Here is a 16317-nt window from a genome sequence, read left to right as displayed (position 1 = left end):
GGGCCTGCCCCGGGGCAGGAGCACTTCGCTGGGTCATGTGGCCCAGCCCCATGGGGCGGGGTCTCTACCCGGAGCCCACACTCTCCCCTCCCCTCTCATTCCTGCCTGCCTTCTCTCTTCTTCCCTCTTCCCTTTCTGTTACATTTCATTTGCCTGCAAACCGCGGCTGTTTCTGCCTTTTGCAGCTTGACTTCTCACCCTAAACATGCACACACATACACAATTTCCCCCGCTGTTGGGGAGAGCACCACCCCAGGGCTCAGTGTCCTGGGCATTCCCCCATAGGTCTCAGTTGGGGGTGCACAGTCAGCCTCCCCACTTCCACAGTCTCCAGTCTCATCTTCCCCTTCTGGCTTTCTTTCCCCTTCAGAGCAGGAGCCTGGGGGGTGGGGAGGAGGTGCATCAGGAACTCTTGTCACAGCGACGATATCCCCACGGTGCATGGGAATCACCTGTGGAGCTTCATGAAGACTTTGAACCCAGGAGGCACCTAAGAAAAGCTGCTTCAGCAGCCACACAGGTTACGTGGTTGCCCAGCGTGGCTGAGACTCCAGAATGTGGGGTGGGAGCAGCCTCTCCCGAAATTCTATGCACAGGGAGAGTCTGCAGATACTATTAAAATGCAGAGCCTGACTCAGCAGGTGTGGGGTGGACCTAAGAGTCTGCATCTAACAAGCTCTCTGGTGATGCTGGCCATACTGGACGGTGGGGCACACTTTGAACAGGAAGGCTGATGGTGACAAGTCAACCAAGAGGTGCCCCCCCCCCCCGCCAGTGCCAGCCTCTGCCGTGTTCTGGTCTGGGGTCTGTCAGCACGACACAGACACCTTGGGGTCTCCAAACCAGGATATTATTTCCCATTGTAACACTGGGGGCTTCCCTGGTGGCTCCGCTGGTAAAGAATCTGCCTGCAATACAGGAGACCAGGGTTCATTCCCTGGGTGGGGAAGATCCCCTGGAGGAGGGCATAGCAACCCACTCCAGTATTCTCGCCTGGAGAATCCCATGGACAGAGGAGCCTGGCCGGCCACAGTCCATGGGGTTGCGCAGAGTCAGATGCGACTGTCACGTTGAGGGTCTTCCCAGGGTTCTCAAAGGCTGTGAGAAGGTTGTGTTCTATTCCCACCGGAAGGCTCCAGAAAAGGACTGAGGGGCTGGAAAGGGGGCGTGAATAATGCCTGGTGAGAGGGATCCTTCTTTCCCCTTGGGGGTCTAGTGGGGCCACCACTTCCAGGGACACACACTGAAGACCTGAAGGAATGGTAGTTCCTAATGGTGTGAAGTGGGCCCCCTCCTGGCTGGATGGAGGAGGTGATGGAGTCCAGTGTGGGCGGCTAGGAGGACTGTGAACTGAAGTGACACCGGTGAGGGTCCAACTCTGCTGGGCGGAGGGAGATCTGAGGCCCTTGGGGAGACTCGAGGCTGTGGAGTAACTCTGCTGCCCTCTGGTGGACAAGGGAGGAAATGCAGCAGTCCCCACACCACGCTGTTGTGCCTAACATCGTGCGCACGGCCTTTCTCTAGTTGTCGTGCGTGGGCTTCTCATTGTGGTGGCCTCTCTTGTTGCGGAGTTCCCTGCCTGAAGTTCCTTATTATTATTATTAAAAACCGATAAGTGTTTTTCTACTTCTGGTAGCGCTGGGTCTTTGTGGCCGCACTCAGGTTTTCTCTAGTGGCGGTGAGCAGGGCTGCCCTTCCGTGAGTGCGGTGCCTTCTCTTGTTGCGGGCACAGGCTCTGGAGTGTGCGGGCTTTAGGGCTCAGCAGCTGTAACACATGAGCTTAGTTGCTCTAAGGCGTGTGGGAGCTTCCCGGGGCCAGGTATCAAACCCGTGTCTCCTGCATTGGTGGGTGGATTCCCAACCTCTGGACCACCAAGGCAGCCATGGATGGTAGTTTGGGCCGAGACATTTGCTTGCAGAGAAGGCAGATCTGTATCCAGAGTACCTGCCTGTCCCAGTAAGAACAGATTGCTGCCTTTTTATCACGGAGATGGTTCACTGTAATCAGCCTGCCACCAGGTAACTGGCTGATCACCCTGGGGAGCAGTGCCCTACCTAAGGCCCGGCGGGCCCGGCGGGTCTGGGGGCTGACAGACTGGGCCCTGAGCGGCGGCTGTAGTCAGGTCAGCCTTGGTGAGTGGAAGTCCGTGTTGCTGAGCCCATGTATGACTTCCATCCTCGCCGCCGTGGCCACTACGTTCAAGAGCCTACCAGTCGAAGGCAGGGGTAGCTGGGGAAAGAGGCTGACTGGGGCTTCCCTGGTGGCCCTCCCGTTGAAAATCCGCCTGCCAGCGCAGGGGATGTGGGTTCAATCCCTGGTCTGGGGAGATCCCACATGCCACAGGGGCAACTAAGCCCGTGTGCCACAGCTACTGACCCGGGGCTCTAGAGCCCATGGGCTGCAACTACTGGAGACTGCCCACCCTAGAGCTTGTGCTCTGCAATAAGAGAAGCCACTGCAACGAAGAGTAGCCCCCACTCACTGCAACTAGAGAAAGCCTGCGCACAGCAGTGAAGACCCAGTGCGGCCAAAAATAAGTAAATAAATGTTAAAAAAAAAAAAAAAAGAGGCTGACGGATGTCCACAGAACAGGTCATTCTATCCACTTGATTATTTAAATCTCCTTCTGCTGAGGTGAATGGTGAGCATTCAGAGAGGTTTACCCATGTATTTCTTCCCCAGATCTCCTTGACACCAATTTTCCAGTCATGTTCTCAACCAAATCCCTGACGGCCCAGCCAAGCCATTGGCTACAGCCCATGAATCAGTGTATAATCACACCTCTGGCCATTTCTCTTTACAAGTGAAATGGACAGTCAGGTGCCCTGCCTGAAGTTCCTTCTTCTGCCCCCGGCCCCCGCAGAGGATTTCTCTTCACTCGGGCTTTCAGGGAAGTTTCAGAAAGGGTCTAGCATGCTGCAGTTTTTCCCTTTCACATGGTGTCTGCATATCAAGCAGAACTCTCTGTAAACTAGCCGCAAGTTTTCTCTTTCCATTTATTGATTAGCGGGAATTCCCTGGTAGGGGGGCACAGGTGTGGCTCAGAGAGAGAGCCCATGCAACAGGAGAGGGATCAATGGTATCTGGGCTACCACTTCTCTGTTAATTGATTTTTGCCTGTGCTGGGCCTTTGTTGCAGTGCACAGCCTCTCTCTAGTTGTGGTGTGCGGACTTCTCACTGTGGCGGCTTCTCTTGTTGCGGAGTACAGGTTCCAGGCACTCGGGCTTCGGGACTTGAGGCACACAGGTCTAATTGCTCTGAGGCATGCGGGATCTTCTCATATCAGGGATTGAACTCATGTTCAACTCATTCTTAACCACTGGACCACCAGGGACGTCTTCGGATTCTTATTGAAAGATATAACTCAGGAACAGGCTTTCCAGGTGGTGCTAGTGGTAAGAACCCACCTGCCAATGCAGGAGACATTAAGAGATGCAGGTTCGATCCCTGGGTCAGGAAGATCCCCTGGAGGAGGGCATGGCAACCCATCCCAGTATTCTTGCCTGGAGAATCCCGTGGATGGACAGAGGAACTCAGCGGGCCACAGTCCATAGGGTCACAAAGAGTCAGACACAACTGAAGTGACTTTGCATGCATGCATGGATAATTTGGGAACAGCCAGATGGAAAGAGGCATGGGGACAAGAGGACGAGTATGGGGAAAAGAGTCAGACACGACTTAGTGACTAAACAACAAAAATATTCCATTCTATATATCTTCTACACCTTCTTTATCCATTCTGCTGTTGATGGACACTGAGGTTGCTTCCATGTCCTGGCTATTGTGAGCAGTGCTGAAAAAGATACATACACCCCAAGGATTCTGGGTCTTTAAGCTCGGAACTGACTGAGGGATACTGACTCTGTTTTTTTCTTGATTTTGTTAGACTTTTGTTTACTTGATTTTGAACTGTTTCATGTATACGGATCAAGTAAGAATTTGTCAGACTTCCCGTTTCTTTCATTTCTAGGAACACCATGATCAGTTAGCCAGTGCTCATCTCTATTGAGTCAGACTGTTCTGATTGCAGCATTGACTTTACTGTCCATTACGGTGAGCATGGCCCACCTTGTCTTTGGTGATTAAGTTCCTACTCAATAGACATGAGTTTGAGCAAACTTCAGGAAATAGTGGAAGACAGAGGAGCCAGGCGTGCTGCAGTCCATGGGGTCACAAAGACGTGGACACAACTTAGCAACTGAACGACAGAAGCCTCTTAGGCCTGCTGCCCCTTGCTCCAGCTACCGCACTGCATTGAGGTTTCCCGCTTCCGTGGCAGCGGCTTCCACTGTAACCTCCGAACTTCAGAGGAGAACCATCGCAGAGCTGGCTCTTCAAGGCTGCTGAGGCTTCCTTACAAAGTCGCATCTCACAGTCATGGCGGAAGGTGTGTGTTCTGAACTCTCCCAGGGTATTGGTGAGCAGGTCTCAAATGATAAATCCATACAGCATTCCAATGTAAGTCTTTGAGTCCCTTTCTCTGAGTAAATGGTCTCTTCTCTGGTGCAGAGAGCTCCTTGTGTTTCTGTCGAGATAAACACAGACAGGTGGAAAACTTAGCAGTGACCTAGTGAGCGGAGTGGGAAAAACTCAGAGATATTCTTCTCTGAGAAGGCCTTCAAGTGTCTCAACCTATGGAGCCTCAGAGGAGGGAGAAAATCCCTCACACAGAGTCCCAGGTGCTCCTGGAATCACTGTAGGGAGTAAGCCAGATAAGGAGATGCTCTTGGACCTCTGGTTGGGCCTGACACAGTCTGGAGGGTCCCCCTCTGGGGTGTCTGTTTTCCTTAGGAATAGCCTCAGCCATGAGGTCTTGTGTGTGTGTTAAACCAAGTATGTCCTGTTTATTTGTTCACTTTTGGCTGTGCTGGGCCTTCGTGGCTCCGGCTCTTCTCTAGCTGCGGTCCTCGGCTCGTCTGCAGTAGCTCCTCTGGCTGCAGACCATGGGCTCTGGGGCGCTTGGGCTCAGTTGTGACTCCCGGGCTCCAGAGCGCAGGCTCAGTAGTTGTGCAGCGCATGCTCGGTTGCCCCATGGCATGTGGGATCTTTCCTGATCAGGGATCAAACCCATGTCTCCTGCAATGGCAGGTGGATTCTTTACTACTGACCCATCAGGGAGGCCCAGGATCATTTTAAAGCAAAGGCACATCTATCATTCTGTCTAAGGATGGCGGTTACTCTCCTCCCCAAAACATTCTGTCTCCACGCCTGGAAAATTCCATGGTGGGTGATCCATGGGATCACAGAGAATCAGACATGACCAAGCGACTCAGCACACCATGCTCACGGTGCTACTGCTTCTAAGTTACTTCCGTCCTGCTTGACTCTTTGTGACCCCATGGACTGTGGCCCACCAGGCTCCCCCGTCTGTGGGATTCTCCCGGCAAGAATACTGGAGTGGGTTGCCATTTCACTCTCCAGGGGATCGTCCTGACCCAGGGATCGAAGCCCCACCTCCTGTGTCTCCTGCATGGCAGGTGGATTCTTTACCGCTGAGCCATCGGGGAAGCCCCCCGCCCAGGGTCCTTGAGGACACTTTTGGGCAGAGTGAGTCTGGCAGCTCCCACAGTGGGGGTGTGGTGTGAGAGACACCGTTATGTGTCCTGATGTCACCATCTGGCTCAGATTAGTGCTCTGGACACCAACTCCTAGGCAAAGATGGGCTCTGACCTGCCTGCTGGGCAGTCAGTGCAGGGCCTGCCGCCCAGGAGAACTCTGGGAGGACGGGATGGGCCACATTCCCTTGGTCCCACATTTCCAAGGGGTTAAAATGGCAAATGTCAGCATATGTGAATTTTATCTCAAAAACAAAAAATTTAGGAGAGGATCCTACCCCTTACCTTGTGTAAAGCTGGCACCAAAATATCGCTGGGAGCGCACGTGAATGTCCATTTCTTCACGCCCTAAGCACTCTCGTAGCAATTACACAGGGGCCGAAGCAGGCGTCCACCCATCTACCCGTCGTTCTTTCCTTTGCTCCTACTATGAGCACTTTCAGGGGCAATTCCTCGAGGAGCGGCGGCACCACTGGCAAGCCCAGCTGGACCCGTCCTGCCTGCCTGTCAGCTACTCAGGGATCCACAGGACGCACGACGTGAGCGCAGGAACCGGTCCAGGGCATGTGGTTACAGCAGAAGGAGGAGAGTGTCAGGGGTGGAGCTTCAGAGGGGGACCCTGGGTTCACCTGCGGAGGGTGGGACGGACTGTGGCAGATGGCCAGTGAGTCTGGCTGTAAGAGGGGACGGAGCAGGTTGATGGGGAAAGGGGAAGAGGCCATCCCATGCAGGGACTGCGTAGGCAGATACAGGGAGGCTCGAGCAAGTCCCAGTGGACCAAGAGTGATGAGGGGACAAGCGTGGAAATGAGACAACAAGGAGCGGGGGAGAGGGAGCTCTTGGGGGAAGGTGAGACAAAAGAGACGGTAGCTTTTCTGAAGACTTGGTGTGTTCTGTGGTATCTTTTCGGGTTCCCACGTGGCGCTCATGGTAAAGAACCCATCTGCCAATGCAGGAGACATAAGAGATGCGGGTTCGATCCCTGGGTGGGGAAGATCCCCTGGAGGAGGGCATGGCAACCCACTCAGTATTCTTGCCTGGAGAATTCCCATGGACAGAGGAGCCTGGCAGGCTACAGTCGATGGGGTCACAGAGTCGGATACAACTGAAGCGACTTAGTAAGCCTGGACAGACGGACATGGCGTCTTTCCCCCCAGAGTCTGGACTGAAGAGGCCAGGAGGGCTCAGGGCACTGGAAGGGAACAAGCAGTAACTGTTCATGACATGTCTACCACCTGTGCTTGCTTCTTCCTGCTCATATTTGTGTGGACATCAGCCAGCCCCATTTTCCCACGTCCCTTCCTGCGTTTGCAAAGGAAAAAAGTTTGAGAGCTAGCCATGATCCCTCGGTCCTCAGGGCAGCATGAGCGCAGCCCAGAGCCATCTTGGTTGCACAAGGGCTTTTTTCCCCCCTCCTTTTTTAAAGCTCTCCTGTAATATTCTACTCTTAAACTTTTACTTATTTAATTTGGCTGTGCCAAGTCTTAGGTGCAGCACCAGGATCTTCCACCTTCACTGAGGCTTTCAAGATCTTTAGCTGGAGCACGCAAACTCTTAGCTGTGGTGTGAGGGATCTAGTTCCCCGACCAAGGTTGGAACCCAGGTCCCCTACACTGGGAGCGAGGAGTCTTAGCCACTGGACCACCAGGGAGAGTCCCAGGGTAAAGATTCTTGTGAACGTCATCCTTTCCTGTTAATATCATACCCACCACGTTCTGCCACCAGAACTTCTCTCTCCCAGGAAACAGTGATGGAGGTTAGGATAATTTAGATATAATATTTTTCTGTGTACCCCTGTGCCCCCAGAATAGAGTGGACTCAGAGTTACAGGTGAATTTCTGCTATGAGACCATTCCCCCAAGCAAAATAAGGACAAATGAGGGCCTTCCGCCGTAAAGCCCCGTCAGTGGTCCCACGTGAATGGGTTGACCAGACTATTTCCAGGTGAGAAAAGCTAATTTTTAAGGATGGGCGGATTTGAGGTGCTTGCCGTGGGCATACATGGGAGCCAGAGCTGGAGCCAGCTGCTCAGCTCCCTGACTAAAAAGCAGAAGAAGCATCTTTGAGATTTCGGCGAGGAGCATCCCTTCTATGACAAGATTTCCAGAAAGGAAGCAAAACCGCAGACTTGTCACCTGTCAGAGAGTTCAGATACTTCAGGTTCTGAAAGAGAAGCAGAGAGTTAACCAGAACAAGTGTCTGGTTACCATCGACTGCTCACCACATTAAAGAATGTTTCCAAGGAAGATGAGGAGGAGGAGGAAGAAGACAGTGTTATGGATGAGACAGAAATGAATCTTGAAGATGGCAATAGTGACATCAGTGAGGAGGAACAAGTGGCAGCAAAGTCTGCTGACACGCAGAGGAGTGTGGCCTTACCTGCAGACCCCGAGGGAAAAGATGGGCATGGGCCACCGGGCACATCAGAGGAATCCCCCGAGGAGTTTCAGTTCAGTTCAGTTCAGTTCAGTCGCTCAGTCGTGTCCGACTCTTTGCAACCCCGTGGACTGAAGCACGCCGGGGCCTCCCTGTCCATCACCAACTCCCAGAGTTTACTCAAGCTCATGTCCATGAGTCAGTGATGCCATCCAGCCATCTCATCCTCGGTTGTCCCTTTCTCCTCCTGCCCCCAATCCCTCCCAGCATCAGGGTCTTTACCAATGAGTCAGTTTTTCGTATCAGGTGGCCAAAGTATTGGAGTTGCAGCTTCAGCCTCAGTCTTTCCAATGAATTTTCAGGACTAATTTCCTTTAGGATGGACTGGTTGGATCTCCTTGCAGTTCAAGGGACTCTCAAGAGTCTTCTCCAACACCACAGTTCAAAAGCATCAATTCTTCGGCGCTCAGCTTTCTTTATGATCCAACTCTCACATCCATACATGACTACTGGAAAAACTACAGCTTTGACTAGACAGACCTTTGTTGGCAAAGTAATGTCCCTGCTCTTTAATATGCTGTCTAGGTTGGTCATAACTTTTCTGCCAAGAAGTAAGCATCTTTTAATTTCATGGCTACAGTCATCATCTGCAGCGATTTTGGAGCCCCTCTACATAAAGTCTGTCACTGTTTCCCCATCTATTTGCCATGAAGTGATGGGACCAGATACCATGATCTTCGTTTTCTGAATGTTGAGCTTTAAGCCAACTTTTTCACTCTCCTCTTTCACTTTCATCAAGAGGCTCTGTAGTTCTTCGCTTTCTGCCATAAGGGTGGTGTCATCTGCATATCTGAGGTTACTGATATTTCTCCTGGCAATCTTGATTCCAGCTTCTGCTTCATCCAGTCCAGCATTTCTCATGATGTGCTCTGCATATAAGTTAAATAAACAAGGTGACAATATACAGCCTTGATGGATTCCTTTCCCAATTTGGAACCAGTCCGTTGTTCCATGTCCAGTTCTAACTGTTGCTTCTTGACCTGCCTACAGATTTCTCAGGAGGCAGGTCAGGTGGCCTGGTATTCCCATCTCTTGAAGAATGTACCACAGTTTGTTGTGATCCACACAGTCAAAGGCTTTGGCATAGTCCATAAAGCAGAAGTCAATGTTTTTCTGGAACTCTCTTGCTTTTTCCATGATCCAACGGATGCTCGCAATTTGATCTCTGGTTCCCCTGCCTTTTCTAAATCCAGCTTGAACATCTGGAAGTTCAGGGTTCACATACTGTTGAAGCCTGACTTGGAGAATTTTGAGCATTACTTTACTAGCGTGTGAGATGAGTGCAATTGTGCTGTGGTTTGAGCATCCTTTGGCATTGCCTTTCTTTGGGATTAGAATGAAAACTGACCTTTTTCAGTCCTGTGGCCACTGCTGAGTCTTCCAAATTTGCTGGCATATTGAGTGCAGCACTTTCACAGCATCATCTTTTAGGATTTGAAATAGCTCACCTGGAATTCCATCACCTCCACTAGCTTTGTTTGTAGTGATGCTTCCTAAGGCCCACTTGACTTTGCATTCCAGGATGCCTGGCTCTAGGTGAGTAATCACACCATCATGGGGGATAGATTCATCCTTAAGGGATGATGCCAAGGTACGTGATTCTGAAAATCAAAAGAAATTCTTTCTCTTTCTGACTTACTTCTGTCTGTAGAATATGCTCTAGGTTCTTCCACCTCATTAAGACTGACTCAAATGCGTTCTTTTTTAAAACTGAGTAACATTCCATTGTATATATGTACCACAATTTCTGTATCCATTCTTGTCACTGGATATCTAGGCTGCTTCCATGTCCTAGCAATTGTGAAAAATGCTGCGATGAACATTGGGTGATGGGAGGGAGCTTCAGGAAGGAGGGGATACATGTATACCTGTGGCTGATTCGTGTTGATGTATGGCAGAAACCAGCACAATATTGTAAAGCAAATACCGTGCAGAAAAAAAAAAAAAAGGAAATTCCTATGATATAATCTTCTTCTCAGTAAGATATTTCTTCCAAACCATAAGGGGTCTTGTATTCATTGCCAAGACCTCTCTTCAGATGGTAATATCAGAACAGCCTGTCTAATGACAATGCATATGGATTCATTATATATCTTTTCTTTCCAACGTCTACAGAATCGCCCTCTTTGTACTTTCAGTATAACCCAGTGGCTGACATTCTGACTTGTGGTTACCCCCTTTGGAAAACTAGTCTTCCCACTTGGGAGCTACAGGTAGCCATAAGTTTATCCCCCCTAAATATGCCTCCTAAACGTGCCCTTTGTCCAAGATCAACCCCAGTCTCTCAACTCCCCAGAGCCCTCTTTGCCCCTCTTCTACCACGATCAGTCCACTAGAGGGCACTCACGCTCCTCTTTTGCTGTCAGTTCCATTCAGTTCAGTTGCTCAGTCGTGTCTGACTCTTTGCGACCCCCTGGACTGCAGCACACCAGGCCTTCCTGTCCATCACCAACTCCCAGAGTTTACTCAAACTCATGTCCACCGAGTCGGTGATGCCATCCAGCCATCTCATCCTCTATCGTCCCCTTCTCCTCCTCCTCACATGAGGTGGCCAAAGTATTGGAGTTTCAGCTTCAGCATCAGTTCTTCCAATGAACACCCAGGACTGATCTCCTTTAGGATGGACTGGTTGGATTTCCTTGCAGGCCAAGGGACTCTCAAGAGTCTTTTGCCATAACCTGAGACAAATGCCCGTGTGTTCATTGCCACAACCACCAGCCCTCACTCTCTAGATTTGCTCTGGGTGAAGCTCCTGGGACAGACATCAGATTCCCGCAGGAAGAACCTCACGTGGAGCAGGTGGCAGGATGGACTGGTGACCTGGAACCCACCCCAGGACCCAAGTCACTGCTCAGGGGGACGGCTCCAGGCACAGTGGGCAGTGTGGGCTGGACACAGGTGCCCAGACACCTAGGCCACCAGCGTGGGCACTGGAGGAAACGGCTGTGAACCTGCGGCCCCGTCACTCAGGATCTGCACATGTGCCCTTGGCTGGGCTGCTGAGGAACCTTCCAGAATGGACCCTCCACAGCAGGAGACGAGTCCTCCTGGGCACTTCAGGAGGCCTTGTGCTGGGAAGGGTCAGGGGAGATGCGTCTATCATTGTGACACAGGTTCTCCTGGGGGCTGAGGGGGCAGCTGGGGTCCCAGGTTCACCATAAACTCCAGATCAGGACCCGGGGTGCTGGGACGGGGAGGTCCTGCCACCCCGCCTCTCAGGACACCATTCCTGTGCTTGACACTCTTTCACACTCCCTGCAGCGCAGGAAAAGAGATCCCAGAGTCCCTTCAAGTAGACTGGAAAATGTAGGTGCACAGGTGAGATTCAGCAGGTGGCCGTGAGGAGAGGGTGGTGTTCCTGAGGGGGAGCAGTTAGATGATGAACATACTCCCGTGCACTGTCCGCCCAACTGCAGCCGCTGAACCAGTGGGTGGGCGGTTTTCCTCGGAGACTCCAGCCGCGTCCCTGCAAACGTCAGAGACTTCTCACTTCATTCCTGTGCTTCCCTGTGACTCAGATGGTAAAGAATCCACCTGCCAATGCAGGAGTCGCGGGTTCAATTCCTGGGTCAGGAAGATCCCCTGGAGAAGGAAATGGCAACCCACTCCAGTACTCTTGCCTGGAGAATCCCATGGACTGAGGGGCCTGACGAGCTACCGTCGTCCATCCGGTCGCAAAGAGTTGGACTCGACAGAGCGGCTAAACAACACTGCTTCATTGCTTCTAGCCGAGGTGCCTTAACTCTGTTCCCCCACCCAGTCCTGCTTCAAGCCTGTGTCCTGACCACGCTTGGGCAACTCAGTTTGACGGCCTCAGGTTTCCAGATACACCCAGGTCATCAGAATGGTCATTGTCACCTCTGACCCCACCGGGATGGAGGCTGAGTCCTGCCCTCCTGGTGGGCTGTGCGACCAGGCTCTCAGCCTCTATATCCTGATTATCAGCCAGCTCCCAGGATGATTGCAGCAACTGAGCAGAGGGAAGAGGCAGGGATGATTGTTACCCATCCCTTGTGTCTGCAAGAAGACCTCTCTGGGAGGAAGCCAGGAAACAGCTGAACTTCCTGTCATTCGGAAGTGGCAGCGCTGGCTGGGAAATTTAGCATGGAACATACGGGTGTGGTCCTGTTTTGCAGACACAAGATTTTGAGTGTGGAATCATAGGTTTCCGTTGGGTGTCACCATCAACAACAATCCTACCCATGTGGGGCACAGACTGAAAATTCCTCACCCCAGGGAAAGGTTGGCGTGGGGGCCAAGGCACTGCCCGGCTCGCCAGGGCAACCCTCTGTAGGGACAGCTGCTGCAGAGACGTGGTCTCTGTTGGGAATAGCAATGCGTCCTCCCTGGGCATCAGTACCCGGCTCCCTGGCTCCCTCCCTCTCCCTGCAGTCCCCAGGCCACCTGCCCATCACAATCCCATCTCAACCCTCATAGCAGGCTCCCAGCAACTGTCCCTGGGACATCACATGGCTCCTTCCGTCTCTTCAATTTTTCTCCTGAAGCCTGCCTGGTGCTGTGCAGGGTCCTGTAGGTGCCCTGAAGGGTGTGTGTGTGTGTGTGTTTGATTGACCCCTGCGCAGGGATAATATTTCAAGCTGAAGGAATTTGACAGTCGTTTTTAAATGTTTATTTTAAATGCAAGAATTCATGATTAGGACTTCTACGTGGACTCAACCAGGGTCTGTCTTGGAGACTGGATCACTCTTTTTTTAAAAAAAAAAAAAAAATTGATTTATTTTATATTTACTTTTGGCTGCACTGGGTCTCCATTGCCGTGCACAGGCTTCCTCTAGTTTCGGCGAGAGGGGGCTTCTCTCTGGTTGCAGTGTGCAGGCTTCTCCTTGCAATGCCTTCTCTTGTTGCAGAGCACAGGCCCCAGGGTGTGTGGCTTTTAGGAGTTGCTGCATGGCTTAGTTGCCCCGTGACAAGCGGGATCTTCCCAGCCCAGGACTCGAACGTGTGTCCCCTGCACCGGCAGGTGGATTCTTATCCACTGGACCACCAGGGAAGTCCGATCCCATGACTCTTAATTGAACAAGCAGGTGGATGGAAAGAACAGGACGAGATGTATGAGGAGGGAGCTGTTAGGTAAAAGACCAGGACACCAAAACAGTGTCTAACAGTGGTCCAGCGGATAAGACTCCCCCTCCAACGCATGGGACACGGGTTCGATCCCCAGACACGGGTCTGGGAAGATAGCACATGCTGCAGAGCAACTAAGCCCGTGGGCCACAACTACTGAGCTCCTGCACCGCAGCTGCGGAAGCCCGCGTGCCCTAGAGCCCATGCTCCACAGCAAGGGAAGCAATGGGAAGCCCGGGCATCACAATGAGCAGCCCCTGCTCGCCACAGCTAGAGAAAGCCTGCGTGCAGCAACCAACACCCAGGGCAGCCAAAGAATAACTAATTAATTAACTTTAAACAACGCAAGGCCCTAACTTTAATCAAGCTTTTCACTGAATCAGCAGAGGGATAGTGGTTCCGTTATATGGTATGGGGAACTCTCGGGAAAATCACTGGGGAAACCAGAAAGAACCCAAGACCCTCATTTGGACATAAAACCTGACGATGCCTGTTAGACACTGAAACATTCTGGTCACTTGTCCTGCGGAGGCCTTACTTGCTCTGCCCATAAAGATGGGGAGTTTCTTTCAGTCTCTCAAGCCTGTTATCTCCCTGGTCTTTCGTTTCGCCCTTAAATCCCATTACAACAGACTTATTTACACTTTCATGTGGTTCTCAGAAGGCTGGACTCTTAACAGAGCTGACAAAGGCAGTGTGTCGCAGTGGAAAGAACAAGGACTTTGCATCAGGCGGATGTGGGCTCAAATTCTGCCATGAGTGCTTTCAGCCTCCCTGAGAGCAAGCAAGCTGTGAACCCTCCCTGGTCCTAACACCTCCCTCAGCGTGACAACCGAGATCGGCCCTGTGTGGAAGAGGACCTTGCAGGACGCCTGGTTCTGAACAGGTGTCAGCTGCGACGGATTTTCCTGTCGTTCCCTTCAGCTGAGCTTCTAAGAGTGGAAGCAGAGAGCAGTCCACTGGCTCCTCTTCCTACCTCCTCCCCTCGGCTGCCGTCAGTGTCCGCGTCCCCAGTGGCTGCAGCATAAAAGCCCCACGTCCTGAGCCGGTTCTGCAGACACTACACGGGGTCCCCCCACCCCCATGCCTTCCGCCGATTTCCAACTCTGGGCCTGGGCTCACGCCCCTCCCTTAATCAGAAACGCGCCCCTCATTTCTCTTGGAGGGTTCACATCCCAAAGACCCTCAAGGATGAACTCAGGTTCATAAACCATCACCGGTTCACCCCGTGCCTGGGATTCCAATCCCAACAACACTCACTTCCTAAACTCACTACAGGAATTGTCGTGAGGAACCTGAGGAAGTGTAGCTTGTGTTTTTCTTCCTTTGGCCACACTGTGCAGTTTGCAGGATCTCAGTTCCCCAACCAGGCTAGGGCCTGGGCTCCGGGAAGTGAAAGTGCTGAGTCCTAACAGCTGGACAGCCAGGGAATTTCCGAAGCTGTCGTGTGTCCTTTGAAATCTGCACAATCTCTCAAGAAGGGGTGTCTTTGCTTCCCATGGCTGCCGTAACCACCCAGCACACACAGAGCACAGTCCTGTCGTGCAAGTCTGCAGTGAACCCGACGGGGCTCGAATCCAGGGTCAGTGGGGCTGTACCCCGTCTGGAGTCTTCAGGGCAGGATGTGTTTCTCTCCCTTTCGCTGGACTCTGCGGGCTGCCTGCATCCAGGGCTCACGGCCCCTTCCTGTGTCTTCACAGCTCATCACTCCTGCCTCTGCCTCTGCTCTCACGTCTTCCTCTCCTTCACTCTCTTGCCCCTACTTCACCAGGACCAGGATGATAACACTGAACCACGTGGAGAATGCAAAAATAGAGTCCCCCCACATCACCATCCTTCACTTCATCCTGTCTGCAAAATCTCCTCCTTTGTTGTGTAAAAGGAGGGATTCACAGGGTCTGGGGTTAGGGCACGGGCATTCTTCCTTCTTCCGTGCAGAGGACTCAGAGTATTGTGGGGTCAAGACCACAAGGGGATCTATTCTGGAGCAGGTCCCCCCGACCTCATCTCAGGGTCCTTTCCTTCCTCAGTGTAGGCACAAAGTGTTTGCTGAAGCCAAGAGCTCCATTTATAAGTTTTGCTCTTTACACTTAAGGCCGCTGCCAGGTCTCAGCCTTTGACTGCAGGAGGTGAGGGTCCCCTGGCCTCTCACACTTGGCTGTCACTGCTGAGTGACAGGAGCGAGCCCGTCCTTCTCTCTGGTCCAGGCTCAGGTTACCAGCACCTGATTCCACACTCCTTCTCTCTACCACCCCCCACACCTCAACCCCGAGACAGCATGCCAGCTGTGCACCTCTGTTCTTATCCCCACTGTTCCCCTCGGATAAAATGTCCAGGATACCGGTGCCCTACTTCCCAGTCCTGTGGTGAGTGATCTGATCCGGAAACAACTTGCAGGGCTGGCTTCCGAGCAAGAGCCACTGCTGGAGTGGATGGTCTCCAGTCCGGCTTCCTGGAAGCAGAGCGAGAGAGGATTCCGGAGTTTCCTGGAGGGGTCACTGGCGGGAATCCGGGCAGCACAGAGCCAGGAGCTAGCCAGGGTCAGGTCTGGGGGGGGGGGGGTGGCATGCTGCAGCCTTACCGAGGGGCTCTGAGCACACACTTCAGCCCACGGCCGGCCTCACTTGGGGCTCCAGAGCCCTGCGCTAGGCAGTCCTGGCTGCTGGCTGCTCCCAGGAGTGGGTGGGGGGCAACTGTCTGAAGAGGGACTGTGGCTCAGCTGAGGGCAGTCTCTGCAACAGAGTGAGGCCTCTGTGAGACCACTGAGCAGCCTGGGTACAGACACCACACCGTGCACCCACGGCACGCACTATATCGTATAAATACTTTGAGAGAAAAGGATGAGACTCTCTGGGAACCAACATCAGATGCTTTGGAAGCAGAGGTGGCAATTAGGATTCTGATCTGGGGTGAGATGAGAGATTATAAGACGCCAAAGCACATGAAAGGAAGTGAAAGTGAAAGTTGCTCAGTCGTGTCTGACTCTTTGCAACCCCATGTGCCGGGGTCCAGCCCCGGTGGATCCAGGGTGATTCGAAGGTGGGGACGGAGTTGGCGTCTGTGGAAAAATACATATTTAATCACAGATATAGAGAGATTAGAAATGGATAGTGTAGTAGGAAGATTAGTGGAGAAAAAGAGGCTGAAAACTTGGATTACGTGGAATAGCATCCATGCTCCAGATGGGAATTCAGCCAGAAAAACGGGAGCAAGAAAGAAGCGACATGAGGGAATCAGTC

The sequence above is a fragment of the Ovis aries genome, chromosome 14 (genome assembly GCF_016772045.2).
Source record: "Ovis aries strain OAR_USU_Benz2616 breed Rambouillet chromosome 14, ARS-UI_Ramb_v3.0, whole genome shotgun sequence".
Taxonomy (NCBI): Eukaryota; Metazoa; Chordata; class Mammalia; order Artiodactyla; family Bovidae; genus Ovis; species Ovis aries.
Note: the sequence above shows the minus strand (reverse complement) of the source record.